We start from the raw sequence: 9,010 nt of genomic DNA, 5'->3' as shown, positions 1-9,010 counted from the left end.
TAATTTTTGAATTTTTAGTAGAGATGGGGTTTCACCATGTTGGTCAGGCTGGTCTCAAACTCCTGACCTCGTGATTCGCCCACCTCAGCCTCCCAAAGTGCTGGGATTACAGGCCTGAGCCACCACACCCAGCCGAGAACCCTGATTTTGTTCAGGTGTCAAGTGGCCACCCTTGTTCCTTGGAGACTTGGCCCTTTTCTAGTTTCAGGCATGAATCTTGATTAGTCTAAGGCTTAGTAACGTGCTGATTCGGAAAGTGTGGTCCCTGAACCAGCAGCCTCAGCCTCACCTGGGAGCTCGTCAGAAAGGCAAATTCTTGAGCCCCACTCCAGACCTACTGAATCAGTCAGAAACTCTGACGGCGAGCTTTTCCTTTCTCCTCCTCTCGAACCTGTGGTTGGACAAGTCCTCCAGGTGATTCTGATGCACACTAAAGTTTAAACACTTTCAGCCCAGTTAGGTAACCTCACGCCCACTGCTAGTGGTTACTTAAGGAAGGGGCTGAATGCAATTGTTTCTTGAGATGTGAGTGGGAATCTCGTGAGAGGCTTCCTCATCTTGGAGAGGGCCGCGTTGGAAGGGCCTTCTACGCCCTTCGTCTGCTTTTTATCTCATCCTTTCCAAAAAATTAACTTTTTATTTATTTCAGACAGAGTCTTGCTCTTGTCGCCCAGGCTGGAGTGCAGTGGTGCGATCTCGGCTCAACATAACCTCCACCTCCCGGGTTCAAGCGATTCTCCTGCCTCAGCCTCCCCAGTAGCTGAGATTACAGGCATGCGCCACCACACCTGGCTCATTTTGTATTTTTAGTAGAGACAGGGTTTCTCTATGTTGGTCAGGTTGGTCTCCAACTCCCGACCTCAGGTGATCTGCCTGCCTCGGCCTCCCAAAGTGCTGGGATTACGGGCGTGAGCCACTGCGCCTGGCTGATCTTACGTTTTCTCGTGCACTTATTCACGAGCTTTTTTTTTTTTTTTTTTTAATGAAAATGAATTACTACCATCCATTCTCCTTCCAAACTGCTCATACACGGTATTCCCAAGGTTTTTGCACGTGTATATAACAGAATGTCAAAGTAGATTCATTGCAATCTCAGTTTCTGCTCAGGCCCAAAGATTACAGATGCCAGCAAGGTCAGATCTCACAGTAGGGCCATTTCTGCATGACTTCAGGAGAAGATACTGAAAACCTAATTTCCCCACACCCTTGGCCTCTTGTCCACCTGAAGGTAAGAAAGGAGTGTTGAGATTAGAAGATTTTTTTTTTCCGTAGGTTATTGGGATACAGGTGGTGTTTGGTTGCATGAGTAAGTTCTTTAGTGGTGCTTTGTGAGATCGAGGTGCAGCCGTCACCCAAGCCGTATACACTGCACCCTATTCAAAGTCTTTTATCTCTCGCCCCCCTCTCACCCTTCCCCCCAAGTCCCCAAAGACCATTGTATCATTCTTATGCCTTTGCATCCTCATAGTTTAGCTCCCACATATCAGTGAGAACATACGATGTTTGGTTTTCCATTCCTGAGTTACTTCACTTAGAATAATAGTCTCCAGAGATTAGAAGAGTTTTTGTTTTGTTTCTGTGTGTTTGTTTACATAAGCTGTTGGTGTGCTGTGAGTCCCATCCTCTGTCCACCATAGGTGTGTGATGGAGGATGACAGTCTCTTCAACTGGACAATTCAGAGTAGTTATACGGGGTGAGGGGCGGGCCCAGAGAGGAATAGGGTCTGATATGGTTTGGCTTTCTGTACCCACCCAAATCTCATCTTGAATTGTAATCCCCAGGTGTTGGGGGAGGAACCTGGTGGGAGGTGATTGGATCACGGAGGTGGTTTCTACCTTGTTGTTCTCGTGATAGCAAGTGAGTTCTCAGGAGATCTGATGGTTTTATAAGTGTTTGGCAAGTTCCTCCTTTGCTTGCTCTTCTCTCTCTCCTGTTGCCTTGTGGAGAAGATATTTGCTTCTCCTTTCCCTTCTGTCATGATTGTAGTTTCCTGAGGCCACCCCAGCCGTGCGGAAATGTGAGTCAATGAAACCATGAAATTTTCTTTTTTTTTTTTTTTTTTTTTGAGACTGAGCCTCCCTGTCATCCAGGCTGGAGTGCAGTGGTGCAATCTCAGCTCACTGCAACCTTTGCCTCCCAGGTTCAAGCGATTCTCCTGCCTCAGCCTACCGAGTAACTGGGACAACAGGCATGCGCCAATACCGGGCTAATTTTGTATTTTTAGTAGAGATGGCGTTTCACCGTGTTGACCAGGCTAGTCTCGAACTCCTGACCTCAAGTGATCCGTCCACACCTCATTCTCCCAAAGTGCTAAGATTACAGGCGCGAGCCACCACACACAGCCTCGGGTATTTACAGCAGTGTGAGAACAGACTAACACAGGGTCTTTCCTCATTGGAGGGAGAGGGTGGGAGGAGAGAGAGGGTGGGAAGGGAGAGAGAGGAGAGGGTGGGAAGGGACAGAGGGGGACATGGGGGAGAGGGAGGAGAGGGGGGAGAGAGAATATGAGAATGAATGTACCAGGAGCATTTATCCTTTGCAGGAGCGCCACCTGGAGGTAGGAGGTGAAGTCTGCAGAGAGAAGCTGGAAATGTACTGACGGATCCCCGAGGATGTGACCAAGTGGAGTAGCTGCATTTACAGGCATCGAGGGAACTGCAGGTAAGAGATCTGCAGCCTTGCAAGAGAGTGGGGGAAGCAGGAGAAGCTCCACGTGAGGAGATAAAGGAAAAGCTGACCACGCTTCCTCCACGTTGCAGGCAACCTGCCAAAAGGATTTTAATTACTGAGCTGACACTGTATTTTTTTCTTGTATGTGACTTTTTTAAGAAGCAGCTGGAAGTCTTTATGACCTAAGACGACTATAAAAATTATGAGAAGGCCGGGCGCAGTGGCTCATACCTGTAATCCTAGCACTTTGGGAGGCCAAGGTGGGCGGATCACTTAAGGTCAGGAGTTCAAGACCATCCTGGCCGACATGGGTGAAACCCTGTCTCTACTAAAAATACAAAAATTAGCTGGGCGTGGTAGCACATGCTTGTAATCCCAGCTGCTCGGGAGGCTGAGGCAGGAGAATCACTTGAACCTGGGAGGCAGAGGTTGCAGTGAACCATGATTGCACCACAGCACGCCAGCCTGGGCAACAGAGCAAGACTGTCCCAAAAAAAAAAAAAAAAAAAAAAAAAAAAGTTATGAGACTTGCTTTAGATGTCACCCAAGGGCACAGGTAAAGAATTAGACCTAGGAGTTGGGTATGATAGGGCAATGGGGGAAAAGAAAAAAATTGTTTACTGAATCAAGGGAATAATCACACCTACATCTTTGCAACTCACGTGCTTACAACTAGGGCAGCCAAATTGTTCCGGTTCGCCCAGGATTTTCTCTGGTTTAGCCCTGAAATTTCTGTGTCCTGGGAAATTCCTCATTTCTGTTTTAAAACCGAAAGTCCCACATCCTAAGACACATAAACACACGCCCCTGCACACACCAATCCTGGTAAAACGGGAACAGTTGGTCATACTATCTACAACAACCCTATTTGAGATCTGTGTCTCCACGATGAGGAAAGGCATGGAGTTCTGGAGATTTTAACACATGTTCCCAAGGTCACACAACCTGCCCTTGTATCCAACACTGAAAGCAGATGACTCTCCTCTTTCCGCGATTCTAAGCCTCTTCCCCCAGCAGGTCCCATGTGGAAATGTTAAGAAAATGCAACTGGCCAAAACTTGCTACTGCATTTGTGATTTTAGAAAGTAAATGATCAGACATTGTTAAAATTATCAGTGAAAAAAGAAAGTGAGACTGAACGGATTGTTTACCTTAACAAGATCAAGTTAAACTTGTACAGGGCTTATATATAATGCCGCTTAAAAGCTCAAGTTTACGGGGGGCAGTTTTGGTGGAAGAAGCTCAGGCAGTCCCTCTGGTGGTCGTTATGGATCTGACGGTGGAACTGGTGGATATGAAAACAGAAGGTTCTAAAAACAGCAGAAAAGGGCTACAGTTCTTAGCAGGAGAGACAGTGAGGAGTTGTCAGGAAAGCTGCAGGTTACTTGGAGACAGTCGTCCCCAATGCATTAGAGGAGGTGTAAAAATCTGCCACAGAAGGAACAATGATCCGTAGTCAGAAAAAGTTACTGCAGCTTAAGCAGGAAACCCTTCTTGTTCAGGACTGTCATAGCCACAGTTTGCAAAAAGTGCAGCTATTGATTAATGTGATGTGGTGTCAATTAGACGTACATCCCTGAGGTCTTTAAAACAAAACAAAACAAACTCAGCCAGGCACAGTGGCTCACGCCTGTAATCCCAGTGCTTTGGGAGGCCGAGGGGGGCAGATCACCTGAGGCTGGGAGTTTGAGACCAGCCTGGCTAACATGGTGAAACCCCGTCTCTACTAAAAATACAAAAATTAGCCGGGCGTGGTGGCAGGCACCTGTAATCCCAGCTACTCAGGAGGCTGAGGCAGGAGAATTGCTTGAACCCAGGAGGTGGAGGTTTCAGTGAGTCAAGATCGTGCCACTGCACTCCAGCCTGGGTGACAAGAGTGAAACTCTGTCTCAAAAAATAGATTAAATAAATAAATAATTAGCTGGACGTGGTGGCAGGCACCTGTAATCCCAGCTACTCAGGAGGCTGAGGCAGGAGAATCACTTGAGCCTGGGAGGCGGAGGTTGCAGTGACCTGAGGTCGTGCCACTGAACACCAGCCTGGGCAACAGAGCAAGATTCTGTCTCAAAAAAAAAAAAAAAAAAAAAAGGCTCAAGTTTATGAATGAACTGTTCATATCAGGTGATGGTCTTTGAAAATAATGACTGTTTTTTGTATCAACTATTGTGCTCATGTGATTGATTGAACAATGCTTCCAAAGAATTTGAAACAATAAGGCAAAGAAACCTAATGTCCATAACAGAAAAAGAAATATATAGCACTAGAAAAACTCATTTTTTTTTTTTTTTTTTTGAGACAGGGTCTCACTCTGTCACCCAGGCTGGAGTGCAGTGGTGCAATGATGACTCACTGCAGCCTCCATCTCCTGGGCTCCAGCGATCCTCCTGCCTCAGCCTCTAGAGTAGCCTGGACTACAAGCATGCACCACCATACCCAGCTAATTTTTGTATTTTTGGTAGAGACAGGGTTTTGCCATTTTCCCCAGGCTGTTCTCGAACTCCTATGCTCAAGCAATCCACCTGCCTCAGCCTCCCAAAGTGCTGGGGTTACAGGCGTGAACCAGTGAGCCTGGCATGGTACTAGAAAAATTCTTTTTTTTTTTTTTTTTTTAACTTTTAAGTTCAGGGGTACATGGGCAGGATGTGCAGGTTTGTTACACAGGTAAACGTGTGTCATGGGGGTTTGTTGTACAGATTACTTCTTCTTTTTGTTTCTAGTGTATTTACTACTTCCTGATATACAGATTTTTTATCACCCAGGTATTAAGCCTAGTACCCACTAGTAATTTTTCCTGATCCTGTCTCTCCTACTACCCTCCACCCTCTGACAGGCCCCAGTGTGTGTGAAAAATTCTTATAGTCTTCTAGAAAATACAATAGTTAGCCTTTGGAACGTAGGGTATTATATAGAGAAGCTGTAGAAAATATATTTCTTTGAATTTTTTTTATTACAAATGATCACTATAATGTTTAAAATATGTTTACCACCTACAGTTGTGTGCTAGGGAAGCCATAACAAAATACCCCCCACTGGGGGGCTTATGGTACCGAAATGGATTTTCTCATAGTTCTGCAGGCTGGAAATCCAAGATGGAGGTGCCAGTAGGGTCAGTTTCTCCTGAGGTCTCTCTGCTTTGTATGCAGATGGCTGCCTTCTTGCTGTGTCTCCACATGGTCTTTCCTCTGGATGTGCACATCCTAGTGTCTTTTTTTTTTTTTTTTTTTTGAGATGGAGTCTTGCTCTGTTGCCTGGCTGGAGTGCAATGGCACCATCTCAGCTCACTGCACCCTCTGCCTCCTGGATTCAAGCGATTCTCCTGCCTCAGCCTATCGAATAGCTGGGATGACAGGCGTGCACCACCGCGCCTGGCTAATTTTTGTATTTTTAGTAGACATGGGGTTTGGCCATGTTGGCCAGGCTGGTCTTGAACTCCTGACCTCAGGCGATCCGCCCACCTGGGCTTCCCAAAGTGCTGAGATTACAGGCGTGAGCCACTGCACGTAGCCCCTAGTGTCTTTTTTTTTTTTTTTGAGACAGAGTCTTGCTCTGTCGCCCAGGCTGGACTGCAGTGGCATGATCTCGGCTCACTGCAAGCTCCGCCTCCCGGGTTCACGCCATTCTCCTGCCTCAGCCTCCCGAGTAGCTGAGACTACAGGCACCTGCCACCACATCCGGCTAATTTTTTTGTGTTTTTAGTAGAGACGGGGTTTCACCATGTTGGCCAGGATGGTCTCGATCTCCTGACCTTGTGATCCGCCTGCCTCAGCCTCCCAAAGTGCTGGGATTACAGACGTGAGCCACCGTGCCTGGCCTCCTAGTGTCTTTTTTATGTCCAAATTTCTTTTCTTCACAAGGGCCTCTTGTCTCCCAATACAGTCACATTCTGAGTTACTGGGAGTTAGGATTCAGCACACGAATTTTGAGGAGATGTAATTCAGCCCATAATTAAGCCCTGTCCTCGTCAGACTGATGATCTGTGCTTTCTCTGAACAGGGATTTATATATTCCTTTTTGACAGCAAGGAACTCAGGCTCTCCATGGCCACTTTATGAAGTTGCTCCTGCTGGTACATGACCCTCAGTTAGTTTCCTGAAGTCATTTACAAAGCCACCTCCACATGTGTTGAGCCTCTTTAGTTTACTTCAAATCCTGGGCCTATACTGCATGGCTGTGCTTTCCACAGATTCACATGTTAGATCTTTTCTATTTTTTTTTCTTGAGACAGAGTTTCCCTCTGTCGCCCAGGCTGGAGTGCAATGGTGTGATATCGGCTCACGGCAAGCTCCGCCTCCTGGGTTCAAGCGATTCTCCTGCCTCAGCCTCCCGAGTAGCAGGGACTACAGGTGTGTACCACCATTCCCAGCTAATTTTTGTATTTTTAGTAGAGGCAGGGTTTCACCATATTGGCCAGGATGGTCTTGATCTCTCGACCTCATGATCCTACCACTTCGACCTCCCAAAGTATTGGGATTACAGGTGTGAGCCACCACGCCTGGCCACATGTTAAATCTTTTTTTTTTTTGAGACGGAGTCTCGCTCTGTCGCCCAGGTTGGAGTGCAATGAGGGATCTCGGCTCACTGCAAGCTCCGCCTCCCAGGTTCACGCCATTCTCCTGCCTCAGCCTCCCGAGTAGCTGGGACTACAGGTGCCTGCCACTGCGCCCGGCTAATTTTTTGTATTTGTAGTAGAGACGTGTTAGCCAGGATGGTCTCAATCTCCTGACCTCGTGATCCACCCACCTCGGCCTCCCAAAGTGCTGGGATTACAGGCATGAGCCACCATGCTGGGCCACATGTTAAATCTTGACACCCAGTGTGATCGTAGAGGTTGGGCCTTTGGTGATGGCAGCAGCCACTCCAGACGGCTTGCCGCTGCCATGGCGCCACCTGCTGCACGGAGGCCCAGCCTGGACTATACACGCTATGGAGCCGCAGGGAGCCCGGCCCCTTCTGAGTTGGGGCGGGAGCTCCCAGGGTGATGCTACAGCTGTCCAAACCCCAGCTGCGGATCCGAGCCTCCCTCGGATCGTATCACATATCAAGACTTACTCTTGTTGACAAAAGGAGTCAAACTCTATAAAATATTTGAAGAGATTTATTCTGAGCCAAATATGATAATGACCATGGCCCCGACACAGCCCTCAGGAGGTCCTGAGAACATGTACCCAAGGTGGTCGGGGGGGCAGCTTGGTTTTATACGTTTTAGGGAGGCATGAGACATCAATCAAACACATTTGAGAAATACATTGGTTTGGTCCAGAAAGGCTGGACAATTTGAAGGAGGCAGGGCCTTCCAGGCTTTAGGTAAATTAAAACATTTTCTGGTTGACAATTGGTTGAGTTTGTCTAAAGACCTGGGATTAATAGAGAGGAAATATTCAGGTTAAGATAAAAGACTGTGAGCCGGGCGCGGTGGCTCACACTTGTAATCCCAGCACTTTGGGAGGCCGAGGCGGGTGGATCACGAGGTCAGGAGATCGAGACCACGGTGAAACCCCGTCTCTACTAAAAATACAAAAAAAAAATTAGCCGGGCATGGTGGCGGGCGCCTGTAGTCCCAGCTACTTGGAGAGGCTGAGGCAGGAGAATGGCGTGAACCCAGGAGGCGGAGCTTGCAGTGAGCCGAGATCGTGCCGCTGCACTCCAGCCTGGGCGACAGAGCGAGACTCAGTCTCAAAAAAAAAAAAAAAAAAAAGATTGTGGAAACCAAGGTTCTTTTGAAGTCTTATAGTGGCTGCCCTTAGAGACAATAGATGATAAATGTTTCCTACTCAGACCTTCAAAAGGTGCTAGATTCTCAGTTAATCTCCTCAGGACTGGGGGGTCCTGGAGGAAAAAGATCTAGCTATGTTAACAGAGATCCTTTACATATGCAAATATCCCCCCCACCAAGGACAGCTTTGCAGGGCCATTTAAAAATATGGCAAAGAAACATGTTTTGGGGTAAAATATTTTTATTTTCTTCTTTGTTAGGTAAAATGTTATGCCAGAGTCAGACTGGAAAGTAAGTCACGATATATAGGGCTAAATACAACACATCTGATGAGAATTTGTGGTTTGTAGGGCATGAGTCCCCAGACCCCTTAGATAAGAATCTGGGCAAGATGAAAAAAAAAAAAAAAATCAGAGATGAGTCCTCACTATGGTAATTCAATGAGTGTGACTACCAGCATAGATGTCCATAAAGAATATCCATTAGGGTCACCCATTTTAATAATGTTTACCAGGACTCTTCAATCAAAACAACATCCACTCTCAGAATAGCTTAGAATCAAAGGAGGACTTTCTGGGTTTTTTTGGTTCAAGAAGGATTGGGCAAGAAAACTGCAGGGAGTGAAG

The sequence above is a fragment of the Symphalangus syndactylus genome, chromosome 13, assembly GCF_028878055.3.
Source record: "Symphalangus syndactylus isolate Jambi chromosome 13, NHGRI_mSymSyn1-v2.1_pri, whole genome shotgun sequence".
NCBI lineage: Eukaryota > Metazoa > Chordata > Mammalia > Primates > Hylobatidae > Symphalangus > Symphalangus syndactylus.
Note: the sequence above shows the minus strand (reverse complement) of the source record.